This window comes from Lynx rufus, unplaced genomic scaffold, assembly GCF_022079265.1.
Source record: "Lynx rufus isolate CCGP_SWC_20201006 ecotype Redwood Valley unplaced genomic scaffold, mLynRuf1.p SCAF_6, whole genome shotgun sequence".
Taxonomy (NCBI): Eukaryota; Metazoa; Chordata; class Mammalia; order Carnivora; family Felidae; genus Lynx; species Lynx rufus.
Window position 1 is genome coordinate 133,856,072 of NW_025814878.1, and position 14,281 is coordinate 133,870,352.

The 14,281-nt window shown below is 47.1% G+C and overlaps 1 protein-coding gene across 8 annotated transcripts in view; it reads right to left on the minus strand.

Moving 5' to 3' along the window:
• The window catches only part of ATXN1 (ataxin 1), a 412,814-nt gene that overhangs the window by 99,143 nt on the left and 299,390 nt on the right, over positions 1 to 14,281 (minus strand). Inside the window, exon 7 of one of the 8 annotated variants that reach the window (XM_047101278.1) lies at positions 11,298 to 11,378. The exons of the other annotated variants lie outside the window; for them this stretch is intronic. The gene's annotated coding sequence lies outside the window, so the exon portion shown is untranslated. The remainder of the gene's footprint in view (positions 1 to 11,297; positions 11,379 to 14,281) is intronic. 8 annotated transcript variants of the gene reach the window in all.

The following is a 14,281-nucleotide window of genomic DNA, read 5'->3' on the forward strand; positions in this document are numbered from 1 at the left end:
TTTGGAATAAAGGAGGAGGTGCAGAGATCCACTGTAATGCATGGCATGGCATAAGTCAAATCAAAGAAGAAACAGAGAAGCAAGGATCGCTCGTGAGATTTGGACTGCCTGACCACGGAACGCTCAGAATAAAATCGTAGGTGCTAACGGTAACGATCTCGTCTCAAGGACATAACAAACTTCTATCAGTTCCTTGGACAGACAGAATTGGTTTGATGTGGACCTAAGTCATGGTGTGGAGTTTTGCCCACATGTTCTTACTTCAGGACCTTCTGGGGGATGGAATTTACCACACGGCATCTGGGTGGGAACCTCATGTTTGCCCGCAGCCTGGGACTTTATTCCTGCTCTGCCCACAGATGATTCACTGGTCAGCCCTCACTGAACCAGCTCCTCCTTTACCAGCTGTGATGTTGCTTAAGTGATGCCACCTCCCACCCAAAGTCCCTGCTTCCTCTTCTATTGAATGAGGATAATAAGAGTACATATGCTTCACAATTGTCATGAGGTTCTGATGAGCTGATACACGCAGCTATGTTAGCGTGGTGCCTGGCACATAATAATGTGCCAATAAGTGTTATCTATTAGAATCATTATTGTAATTCATAACCAAGCCTCCACTCGTTTGCCCATTACTTATCCGATTTTTTTAGCGTATTTTATATTTTTAAAGGTAATATTCAGGATGAATGATTGAAGATGCCCACATGGCTTGCCATAAGAAGGACTACTCTCCTCCCTTGTCGGGCGCTGTGCTATGCACGGAAGGTGCCATTCTCAGAAGCTGTGAGACCCAGGATGGACCACATTCTATGCTTTCCTTTAAAGGAATCGGCAAATGGGAGTGCCTGGGTGGCTCAGTCGGTTGAGCGTCCGACCTCAGCTCAGGTCATGATCTGATGTTTCATGAGTTCGAGCCCCACATCGGGCCCTGTGCTGACAGCTTGGAGCCCGGAGCCTGTTTCAGATTTTGCGTCTCCCTGTCTCTCTGCCCCTCCTCTGCTCGTGCTCGCTCTTTCTCTCTCAAAATTAATAAATATTAAAAAAAAAAAAGAAATCAGCAAATATGACAACAAAGGGTGCAAGGGGAGCCTTGAGGAGAAAGGGATATGAGGGCAACATGGCTGGATGTGTGTGCTGAGCAGCTGGCCATGTGTACCGCTGAGGTCCAAGATGCAAGCAAGGTTAGGCCGGGAGGGAGGCAGAGACACAGTGGAAGGAATCGTGGGGCTTTCTGCCAGCATCTGGCAAAGTCCACATCTCTCCTCCGAACCAGCCTCACTCCCAGCAGAGGGCAGTGGAAGCCTGTGGGGTGTGTGTGTGTGTTTGGGGGGGGCAGGTAATTGACCAGTAACCGCTGCTTATCCCATTGTCTGTAGCGCTTTGAAAGAGACAGCCCTCATTCGTTGGTCTAGGTGGCCACCATCAGAGGGCATTTAGTTTCGGTGCAGAGAGATATAAGGACCAGGGATGGTTCGGGGTGATGGCGCATTTTATATAACATATATACACACACACACACACACCCCACATCGCTGCCTTGGAGGATATAGCCCGCAAATATTCTGCTGCAACGTCAGAGTGCCCTTACAATGATGGAAAGCCACACGTTAATGCCAATTAGGTAGATCCCCACGAAATAATTTGAACCAAATGGGAATTACAACAGCACCGGTGTTCCCCATAAACACCGAGTTGGAGTGTTCTATGCTGAATTTTACTTCTGTGTTATGAAAGCGGCTGCTGATACGGTGGTATGACTTCTGCCGTCTCTGGGGACCTTCAAACAAATGAGCTATCTTGTAAGCCAGTCCCAGAATGCCAGCTTCCTAAATAAATACTAAGATGCATTTACTATTTGTATCACTTAAGAGGTTGAGGATGGGGGGAGGGGAACGATTCCAAACACATGCACATTTTTATTTCAACAGCTCAGCTATTAGACAATATGGGGTCCAGTTGATGCTTGGACAATGTGGGGGGGTCAGAGGCACCAACTCCATGCCACCCCGTAGTTGAAAATCCACAGGTGACTTTGACTCCCCTGAAACTTAACTACGAAGAGCTTACTGTTGACCGGAAGATTTATTGATAACATAGACAGTCAATTAATACCTATGTCATACGTATTGTATGTACTACCTATTGTATTCCGACAGTAAGGTTAGCTAGAGAAAAGAAAACGTTATTAAGAAAAGCGTAAGGAAGAGAAAATACATTTACAGTGCTGCACTGTATTTACTGAAGACAAGTCATGCCTAAGTGGACCCGTGCAGTTCAAACCCGCGTTGTTCAAGGGGCAACTGTATTAGGAAGACTGTCCTAGAAGCTGTGCTGGTGTCCTGAGTAAGTCTACACAGCATGCATACAGGCAGACATCCATAAATGATGTTGTTACTCTGCCCCAAAGGGATAAAACTCAGACCCAAACAATCCAGTTAGTCGTACCCTGGAGCGGGCTAATTTGTATTCACTGTGACAAGTCTTTCCTCTCAGACCTGAAGTAATTATTAGAAAGTGAGAAAACAGACATTACTTTTGGGAAGCTGGGACGTGGCTTTATATTCTAAGTTGCCACCAGATAGAATGACCCATAAAAATAACTTGGAAGGCTATTACTTTACAACCAGAGCATATAAAATCTGATAGTTACAGACTGTGCCCCTGTCATGTGCATTTTAATTAAAGGTTTAAACTGCTAAGAGACAAAAACTGAAAACATGTACATAATCCATCTAATTTTGCATAATTTCTCGTTAGTTGCATAGCTGCTTGTCACCCTGTCTGACCCCGATTTCCACGTGATGTGTGCACATTTCCTGGCTGGGGGTGTAAAAACCCCTTTTGCTGGGTACGATGATTGCTATGATTTCCTCTCGACGCGTACGTGAAACCGGAAGGTTCCCAGCTGGAATTTAGTGGAAGCACATTTAGGACAGGGGACCACTTGGTATTTATTTACGAGGTTCATCCAATTCAAGCGGCCAGGGGAACGTGAGCTTTTTGTTGTTGTTGTTCCTGGCCTTCTTGCTCTAGGTTTGTATCTAATATGGTGTGGGAGGACATCAGTCCACACGCCCTTGAGAGGGCGAGGTTATTCGCACTAAAACTAACACGGCACATATCACCCGCGTATCAACCAGCGGTGTCGTTTTAACATTAGCAAGGGCAGAGCAGGAAAAAAAAAAAAAAAGAAACAAAATCACTTAGTGCACTAACAGTTACATTTGCCCGCCCCTCCTGGGATAAACCAGGACTAAAATAAGTAAATTAAATTTTTTTTTAACATTTATTTATTTTTGAGAGACAGAGAGAGACAGAGCATGAGCAGGGGAGGGGCAGAGAGAGAGGGAGACACAGAATCTGAAACAGGATCCAGGCTCCGAGCTGTCGGCACAGAGCCCGACGCGGGGCTCGAACCCACAAACCATGAGATCATGACCTGAGCTGACGTCGGACGCCCAACTGACTGAGCCACCCAAATGCCCCTAAAATAGGTATATTTTAAATAATAGATAAATAAGACTCTGAGATTACAAGGTGAAAAGGGATGTGTAAGTGTTCAGACTTCTTGGGTTTGAGTCTTTCCGTTTCCTCTGAAAAAGGCGTTTTTCAAAACATGGATTGAGGGGCACCTGGGTGGCTCAGTCGGTTAAGTGTCTGACTTGGTGTCAGCTTATGTCATGATCTCGCGGTTTGTGAGTTCAAGCCCCACATCGGGCTCTGTGCTCATGGTGCAGAGCCTGTTTGGGATTCTTTCTCTCTCCCTCTGTCTCTGCCCCTTCCCTGCTCTCTCTCTCTCTCTCTAAGAAAATAAACTTTAAAAAAAAAGTATTTTGAACACAAAAAACCATAGAGTTAAACACCAGGCTGCCTCCTATATATACAGGTCATTCATTGTATTATATGATGAGGTTATACACAATCCCAAGGGCGAGGGCAAGATCAAACACACGTGCATGTGGGGGAGGAGTGAGTGTGCACATGTAGCCTCACATTTCTACAGACCAAGCGGGCGGTCACTGGGACAACCACCAGTACGACAAATTAAACTCGGCCACAGTCAAGTCCCACCGGAACCTTCCAAACCTTTGTCTGAAAACACCGGACGCTCCGAGACAGCTAATACACGGCTGCGTTTAGGGCTGTTCTTCCTCCTTGACTTGCACGGCTCCCCACTTCTTGGAGACACTTGACAAAGAAGGGTTCTGAGCCTCTGTAACCTGGTGAGGAGCATCTGTGAGTCCTGTTCCCGTCTCTAGAGCGAACTCTCACTAATGAACCCAGGGGCGGCAACATTAAGAAGCCCCGCCGGTCGCCGAGCAAATAAAAAATGGACGCCATCCAACTAGCTACACTTTTGTCCTTCATGATGAAGACCCAGCTGTGACTCCTCCTCCTCCTCCCCGGGTGGGCAAATACGACACAAAAATGAACACATGGTAACAGCAGTTGCAGGGGGGAGATGTTTCTTTGATCTGCGTCACCTCTGTCCCCTCCGCTTTCCTGACTGGGACCAATGAGGTCTCGTTTCAGTTCTTTCATATTTTTAAAAGCCAGAGGGAAACCAGAGACGTTAAAGTTCACGATGGGAAAAAAAAAAAAGTATTTCCAGTAAGTATTGTCTTAGCAATTTTGAAGTTTACAATACAGCATTGATGACTATGTAATCAGTGTGCTGTGCAACAGGTCTCTAGAACTTATTTATCTACAAGTGGTTGCAAGTTTGGAGCTTTCAACAACGTCTCCCCAGTCCTCCTCCAGCCCCTGGGAACCACCATTCTGCTCTTCGTAGACCCTACAAAGACCCTGTTCTTACCACACAGAGAAGAAATGATAATTATGGGAGGCGATAGAGGTGTTAGTTAATTATGGTGGGAATCAGACTGTCAAATGTAAATGTGTCAAATCAACACGTCCCATTGCAAAACGTAAATGTATCAAATGCACCTTGAACTTGCAGGAGGCTATGTGTACAATTGTATCTCAACAAAAAGAAGAGTATTGTCATCTGTCCTGTGATCTGATTCAGGTAATGAATTTTGGAGAGGGAACTCTAAAATTCATTTTTTTTTAATTTTTAAAAAATATTTATTTACTTTTGAGAGAGAGAGAGAGAGAGAGAGAAAAGGTGAGTAGGGGAGGGGCAGAGAGAGAGGGAGACACAGAATCCGAAGCGGGCTCCAGGCTCTGAGCTGTCAGCACGGAGCCTGACGCAGGGCTCAAACCCATGAACCGCGAGATCGTGACCTGAGCTGAAGTCGGATGCTTAACCGACTGAGCCACCCAGGCACCCTAAAATTCATTTTTAATGAAGGGACATTGAGTGATAGGGCTGGGGGATGGAGAGAATCTTATAATCACACACCAATCTCTGAATAATATTTTCTTTGTTAATCAACAAGTCTGAAAACTGAAATGCCATCTCTGATGTATTACTGTTCGAGTATGATCTCAACAGTCCTGAGAGCAGGTGGTGAGCACCGCCTAGAACTCAGGTTTGCTGGCTTTCCGTTTCTTTTGTGACTGTTGCTCTGAGGTAATTGCTGCTATAAGACAAATCAGAGCTATGGGTTCAAAAGAAGGCAGGCAAGAAGCACATGAGTGTGTGTGTGTGTGTGTGTGTGTGTGTGTGTGTGTGTGCATGCACGCGCAAGTGTGTAGGGGTGGGCTGCACCCACAATTGTTCGGTCATCTGCAACCATCCACACAGCCCATGTGGATAATCACAGTTGACTTTTCAGCCTCGTTGGGAGCCTGACTTTACTGACTGTACCTCTCTATTTGACCCTGGCGGCATGGGCCAAGTTTGCCTATGTAGTATCGACATGGCGTTGACTTATTTCCAGGCTTTGCCCATTGTTCCAGGCACAGGGACACAACAGATCATGCCACACAATCAACTGGCTATTCCATGGAGAATCAACTGGAATTCTCCATGTTGTCCTTACCTCCACATTAGAAGGTAGAGCTGCCCCAAAGGGTGGTCAGGGGAATGTTCACAGAAGCCTCTGGAGGATCTCCCTGGGCATGGCTTTATGAAAGAGAGAATCAGCTAGGCTCTCTGAATGGATTAGGAGTCAAGGTGAAGAGGAAAAGAGAGACATGTTCTAGGGGTGATGGGAGTGTGGGTGCTCCATGACTCCCTTAAGGAGCCATCCAGGACCTTCAAGACGATTCAGAGCTGCTCCAGCCTGGCTGGAAGCAGCCCCACTGTTGGTCCTATGTCTCCTCTGAAGACCTTCCAGGACCATCTGATGGGGCCAGGTCTGGGTCGGCAGCTCCCTGTTATACTGTCTACCCAGGGCCTCCTATGAATGCGAATTTCCAGATGCATCTGTGGACTCTAAGACTGTGCCCATTACGTATAAAAGTAATCAACTCAACACAGAACAATATCCTCGCTATTGCCTTTCTTCATCTAAAATGCTGCAAAGCACTAGATCTCCTAACCCTTTCATATTTTAAAGATGCTTGATGTCAGGGTTCCATGGACCAGCTCCAAACCAAATATCCTCAGGTGCCTTCTGTCTTAGGACCCCTCCATACCCGCAAACTTCACCTTCAGGGAAAAAGGGAGCCCGCTTTGCCTCACTGTGCCAAGCTGCTCACCAAAAGTGACCCAACAGGCACCTGCTTTCCTCACTCAAGTGTACTTGTTCAAAATGCCTTTCTGGACAGTGGCATTTTAACAGTGTCTACCCCTTAACATACGGTCTAGAAATGTTCCAAACATATTACGGTAGACAAAGTCTAGCTACAGGTCCTGCTTACCCAGTGGCGAACCACAGAAAAGTATAATTCATACTCCCTAGACGCTGTAGGTTCTCCATACTTTCTTAAGAATCCTGCCGACTTTTCTTTCTCCTTCCAAAGAGCAGACTTCAGATGTTTTTATAAAATCTTTCCATTGTAAAACGGGTCCCTAAAGCTTCAGCGTGGACATTTCTCTTGTAAATCCCAAGAGTTTATTATCAGATTTGCTTTTTGGTCCTCACAATACCCATCCTGCTTGTGCTACTCACTTTCCAAAATTTAGGAATGAGAAGTCATGTGGGAGAGGTGGCAGGACTGAGACACTGGTCCCCCCCCCCACACACACACACCATGTGCCCGTCACATGCTCCCTTGTTCAACTGCAAACATGGCGGCAATGTCACGGGTGGTGGCCCATGTCCCATAACCTGTTTGCCAGCGAGCAATGACCCTGTGTTCCGGAAAGAAGAGAGAGTGTTCACCATTTCGGCATGGTGACATTACAGTCAGATTCCCAAGCTAGCCTCAGATGCTCACAGACCGCTATTAACCACGGTCTGCCGCAAGCATATGGGGAAAGACAGGCTGGAGTGGATCACAAGGGAAGACTCAATGGCATTATTTGCCCACAACACTGCTACAGTAGCATAGCTTAGAGAGAGTGAGAGGCAAGGCATTCATCCGCTATTTCATTCTGGAAGGAGGATCATTTTGGGGGAAATCTGCAAAACCTTGTGAGGACAGAAGGCAACATTGCTTTCAAGTCATGAGTAATGAGCCGTTTGGTAGGAAGGAAGTTGATTCTGTCATTCATTCTGACAGGGCTTCTTCACAGAAAAGGAGGGGGGCTGAGGGCGGGGGGCAGGGAGGGGGCTGGCTGGGGAGGCGGGGAGAGAGGACAGAAGGGTGAAGCCAGCCAGGCAAATGAGAATGAGAAATTGCAATTATGGACCTTATGGAGAAGCTGCTGGTAAGCCACTCTGGCCAAAGGAAAATGTTGATTGGACCAGTTTCGGAGGGAAACAGACAGCCCTTCTGGAAGCAGATGGATGACAACTCTCTGGGAGGAGGCTGTGTTGTTCATGTGCGAAATGGTCTTAGCCAAAGAGTAAAAGTGCCAAGCCATGTATGTAAGCAGGAGCCACCTGGCCTTCGTGTGGTGGAGGAGCGGGGTGTGTGTGTACGTGTGTGTGTGTGTGTGTGTGTGTGTGTGTGTGTGTGTGTGTGTAGGATGGCAAGACTTTGGCAACAAACCTCTAGCTGAAAACTCCAGACCATTAAACCACGCAGGTCTTCATTTGTCTCTCTCTCCCTCTCTCCTCCTCTCTCTCTCTCTCTCTCTCTTTCTCCTTTTTTCTTTCTGGTGTCCCTCTCCCTCCAGCCAGCACTCTCCTCCTGCTTTAACCCTTCCCCACTTCTGCATGTATCTTGTCTTATGAAACCATAAAATTGAGAAAAAACCCAATAGTAAAAGATCCAATTCGAGGCAGGATTCAGATTAAGTGAGTAGAAATAATCTGCTGGCAAAGGACAGATTCGGAACAAGCCCCTCTATATCCTCACCTGAAGCACCCTCCCCGCTCCCCACCCCGAGTCTATCCTCATGGACTGGGTTTCCTGGGTGGGTGGGTGGGTGGGGGGAGGTAGGAAGAACGGCAGGGGTTGGGGGAGGATTTTGGTGGAAGTGGATGGTCCAGGTCCAGAGGTGGCCTCTGATGGGGGCCATGTCGTCTCCAGGGCAGATAGGATAGACACCCCCCACCAGCGTTTCTCCACCTCGGTGCTACCGACATTTTGTACTGGCTAATCCTGCCGTGGGGGGACTGCCCTGTGCATGACGGATGTCGTGGGGGGTGAACTCAGAACCACTGAGATAAGTTTCATGGAGGGTTGGCTGGTTTCAAGGGGAAACTACTCTCTTGTTTCTTGCATGAAGGTTAAACACACGCACGCACACGCACACGCATGCAAGCACTCAAAACCACACTCTCACACATCCAGTATTATTACAAAGGCCCGAAGAAAAGGTCGCTCTCAGTTCTGATTTTTTCTCGTACTTTCTTCTACCTGATTTGTGGTGAATGCATCTAAAGCTGGGGCCACAGCATCAAGGGCTCCATTTTTAAAGTGACCTTAACTGCCTCCGCTGTTTAGGGCCTTAAGCCCCAGAAGCCTGGATGGAAACATTCAGGCAGGATACAACTCCCATTCTTTCATTCAGCTTCTGCAAAATAATGTTGCATACATATGCATGCCTTATAATCGGGCTCTGCTAACTGTCTGCACCCAAAAGAGAAAGCAGACGTATAAAGACGATTGAAAATGTATTCCACAGGGCTCTGAGGTTGTTTTGAAAGCCTCTTGATTCCTCACAGATTTTCAGTGACTAGAGGGATGGGGGGCTGTAGGAGGCTTGCTGCACTCTGAATTATTTAGCTGACTCAAACGAACAGATTTCACGTTGCTCCATGTACCTGATACTGACATTGCTGTTTACGGATCGGGTCTTTTCTGCGTGTAGCGTGAGAGCATACGAGCATAAACAAGACACGGCCCGTCTTCTCCTGTGTGCCGGGACTACCAGCAGCCAATGTCTCTTAAGTGCTCAGGCACCGGTGTAACACCTTGGCTTTCATCCAAGCCTCGCAACAAGTTTGCGAGGTAGCTCCTCTTCAGCCAAGTTTGCAAGGGAGGAAACTAGACGGAGAAGGTAACTGTGTAGCCCGATTCCAGTGCTAGTAGATGGCAGAGGGCGGATTTGAACCCCGGGCAGGCTCACGCCAGCGCCTGCACGTCTAACTGGCATGCCGGGCTGCCCTTTTCTGCTCCGGCGGTCACACAGCCAACTACGCTCTCAGGCAGGCAGTGCTAAGCGTCATAAATAGCAAAGGAGTCTAAAAAAAATTAAAATGGGATCTGGTAACCCAAAGGAGGGACAGGCTGGCTTTGTGGTTAGATGGGCTTGTGGAGCAGACAGGTGTTGAGTGGGGATGCTGAAGTCTGGAGGGGGGTGCTTCGTGGGCTGGGTCGGAATGAGGGGGAACACGGATGTGAACGCGTAGGGAACGTCGGAATTACAATGGGAGTTAGGCGTGGCTGGAACATGGGCTACCGACGGGGGGCGGAGGGAAGAAAGGCTGGGGAGGCTGACAGAGATCACCCTGGCTACCAGTCCCTGCACCTGCTTCCTCCTCGTCTTGTGCGGGGAGCTTGGGGGTTTCTGGTGAAGAGAGGGCACCTGCTGAGCTGTGGCTGCGGTATGCCTCGCTCCTTAAGAACCTTAGATTTCAACTCTGCCCCATTACCCCTTCTCCATAAAGAGACAACCTGTCTTGTAAACGCCTTTTCCTTCACTGACTGGACGGACCCCACGTCTCCCACTGGCACGGGCAGACACGCAAAGATAGCCGACAACACGGTGCTCGAGAGATGCCGAGAGCCTTTTCAGCGAACAAAACAACAGCGTCAGAACTTCTCTTAGGACAGGACCCGAGTTGTACAGTTTAGTCCCATTCGATCCGCGTAAGAACCGCAAGCACAACCGTTACCCTGTCGCCCTTGACAAGTAGAGAAACTGAGGCAGAAACGGCTAAGGGCGCCCTTTGCCAAGGTCACACAGTGAGCCAGTGTGCCGGCTGGGGCCCACACCTTGGTCTTCGATTCCCATTGGAAGCTAACTGTGGATGGATCAGGGGTGAAGGGGGCCATCTGCCCACCACTGCATTTTCAAACGTGAGCCACCGAGTCCCCCGTGTTTCTCATTTCATTGTCCAGGTCATAGCAACTATTGAAATAAAGCTATACAGTTAGTTCAACATCAATCAAAAAGGAGAGAGAGAAGGAAGGAAGGGAGGGAGGGAGGGAGGGAGGGAGGAAGGAAGGAAGGAAGGAATGAAGGAAGGAAGAGGGAGGGAGGGAGGAAGGAAGGAAGGAAGGAAGGAAAGAAGGAGGAGGGAGGGATGGAGGAAGGAAGGAAGGAAGGAGGAGGGAGGGAAGGAGGGAGGAAGGAAGGAAGGAAGGAGGAGGGAGGGAGGAAGGAAGGAAGGAAGGAGGAGGGAGGAAGGAAGGGGGGAGGGAGGGAGGAAGGAAGGAAGGAAGGAAGAGGGAGGGAGGGAAGAAGGAAGGAAGGAAGGGAGGAAGGAAGGAAGGAAGGAAGGAAGGAAGGAAGGAAGGAGGAGGGAGGGAGGGAGGAAGGAAGGGGGAGGGAGGAAGGGAGGAAGGAAGGGAGGAAGGAAGGGAGGGAGGAAGGAAGGAAGGGAGGAAGGAGGAGGGAGGGAGAGAGGAAGGAAGGAAAGAAGGAAGGAAAGAAGAAGGAAGGAAGGAAGGAAGGAAGGAAGGAAGGAAGGAAGGAAGGATAGAACAAAACAGGAAAAGACCCTGAGTTATTGAGAGCCCAGCCCATGGTCTGCAAAGCTGACAGTTATTATGCGTAATTAACACAAAGCAAGGTTCTGTATACACACTATCTCCAGACATGTTTTTGAAACAAGGGTTTTGCCTTTTACCACCAATAATTTGTCTTGTTGTATGTTGTTACTTACACAGATGTTCCATAATTTTTTGCATATGGCTCAGCCAAAGAAAGCGTTTTCCCCTTCCATTTTTGGGAAAGATGAGATTGCCTGTGTGAGGGAGAGAAGAACGTCTAGTTTTTACATAATTTCTATGGTGATGAGGGGTTGGGGGTGGCTGGTGTGTGTGTGTGTGTGTGTGTGTGCGCATGCATGTGAGTGTTGTGGTGTGTGTGTGTGTGTGTGTGTGTGTGTGGTGACAGGATCCTCCACCCAATCCTACTCTCTTCACGAAGCCATTCCTACAGGACCGGGGAGTCCTATGTACATGCAGGTTAATGGCATTTGCTGGGATAACACGTTATCAAAAGCCTCTCTAAAAAGGGCCTGAATATTTACCGAAGAAAAAAGGGGCGGGAGAGATGGGAATACATGGGAGAATTTTTCTCTTTCTTGGCAGTCTTCACAACTGAACACATCAGAGCCTCCCGTGTTTCTGTGACGGCCCTCCGTGCAGTCCAGTATGCACATATACGGTATCAGAGGACAACGCTGCCCGGCGATTTCTCGGGAAGGAGGATGTGTCTATGCGGATGTGGTTTATTTTCAGGGGGTGGGAGTGGTGGGGGGTGCACATATCAGAGGGAGGGGTGAGATGAAATCCAAGGATACTGGGGTTTTTACAAGAGAGAAATCCAACTGGCTGGAGGGATGGGGGGGGTGGCGAGGGCAGCTTTAAAAAAATATATACATTTTCTCTTTTATTGCGATACCACCAATTGAGAGAACATTCTGCTGGGGGGGATGTCTGCCAACGACTTCTAATTCAGTTTGTTCTACCCGTTTTATTTTTAAACCCAAGTGCAGATTTTATCCCTGGAATGTTATAGAATTGGTGTGGGCAGAAATGGGCAAATTTACTTCAGAGGTGTTTTATAACAACTTGGAAAAGACCCTCTAAAATTCTCCAAGTACATTTCAGGGGTGAATTTCATTTCCTTTCTCTTCTTCAGAAAGCTACTTCGATTTTTTAAAAAAAATTTGCACTTTACAAAGTAAAACATGGTGATAATTTTGAAAGCATTTCAAGATAATGGCACTATTAGGTGTTTACTATAAGCGAGGTAGTTGGGAGTAGATTGCATACTCTCATTTAATCTCCCTACCACCTTATTATGCCCATTTATGGGTGAGAAACCAAGGTAGGGAGGGATGCCAGAGCTGAGTTCAAATCCCGGTCCTGACAATATCAGAATCCTTCTTAGCCACTATGCGAGTATGCTTCCATATATCAATGTCTGGCACTTTGTACTATTAACCAGGCTACTTATTATTCCAACAGGACGGTGGCAAAGGCAGATTTCCTTAGCTTCCTTTTCTGTGAGACCCTGATGCAGCCGAAGGAGGCTTGCAAAATCTATCCAGTCTCTGAGCAGGAGTTTTGGGGGGTGAGCATGATGGTAACAAGAGAGTGTCAGAATTGGTGAGTGAGTGAGTGATGTGTGTGTGTGTGTGTGTGTGTGTGTGTGTGTGTACTTTGAAATGCCACAGCACCGGTACCAAAAATTGTTTGTCCTACCTTGGCAACATTAAAGAGCGGTAGAGTGTCCCTCCCAACCCCCGTCCTCCAAAAGTATTTACTTCAAAAATCGATTTCCTCTGTCACTATTTATCGCAGCATTTTGCTCAGTGGTTCTGAGAAACCGCATGGAAAATCACAATGTTACACTTGTTAAATTGACCCTGCAGGGCTCGACCGCTAGTACATGCATCATCCCAAGAGGTAAAAAGGCAAGTCTGCCAGGCTCATGCTGAGAATATCATCATGAAACCAACAAGGATATGCAAATCTGTCTGTTCTATAGCTCATTTGCATAGTTTTTCATTGGTTTTGTAGAACCTCTATACTAAATGTCAATTTCCTTTTCTTTCCTAAAGCTTATTAGCTGTGTGTGATGTTTACAGCTTGAAGACCAAACAGATTTAATAGGTAAAACATTTAAACGGTATAATTAAAAAGCATGTGAGAGGCTCTGATGTAGATCAAACGCATAGATATACTTGTGCTGTTAAAATATGCTTTCCAAGTTTGGAAGATGCAGAGGCCTTATACATGTCTGTGCACGCATAAGCTCCACCACAAAATTTGCTTAACCTATTTTTTTTTTCTGCAACGATCTAGAAAAAGCAGAGAGATGTGCTTACAAACTACTAAGGGCTTGAACCTAGTTGCTGAGTACACATTTTACTCACAACGAAATCTGAATGGAAGTCTGCCAACGTCTGGGCCGACGTTCAAACACTCTGAGTTTCTATGTATTCCAATCTCTCAAAACTAATGTTTTAAAACTCTTTTGATATTTTCTGAGGCACCACAGAGCTAAATCCTCACCTCTCAGTTCAGAGTAACATGCAACAATCATATTCTGCTCTAAAGATGTGCAAAGGCCTTTCACCGTGCAGCGTTTAACTTCCTCTACAGCGTCAATACAACGAACACGTGATGGGTTTTGACCCAAATTATTTTCCTTTGTGCATCAGATTTGGGAGCTGGGTGAAAAGAGGCAGCTCTGGAGAGATCTTGGAAACATCTATGAAGACTGAAAAAATAATTATCTAAATGGGAGGCAAAAAAATCTTATTTTCTTTTTCGCATTCCATGTGGGCAGGCTGAGCACATACCTACTACTGGTCATTAGTTCATAATGGCTCTACCAGAAGGTAATTGGTGATCCACACCTTTGGAACACTTCTTCACTGGCAACGTTAATACAATTAGCAGATAAACCAAGTTCCGCGTGGACCGCGCGGGAAACGGCTGTACAATATCAAGTTACACTTTATATCTGGCTTTAAGGAAGAAAAGGAAAGCCAAGTGGTCTTAGGAGATCTTAGAGGCGGTAAATAACTGAGACCTGCCGCTACAAAGAGAGATGTCTTTCCAGGTTAAACATCGTCTTGCCACACGGAGCCCAGGTGAGGCTGCCATAAAACACCGCTGTCATGTTTTAGCG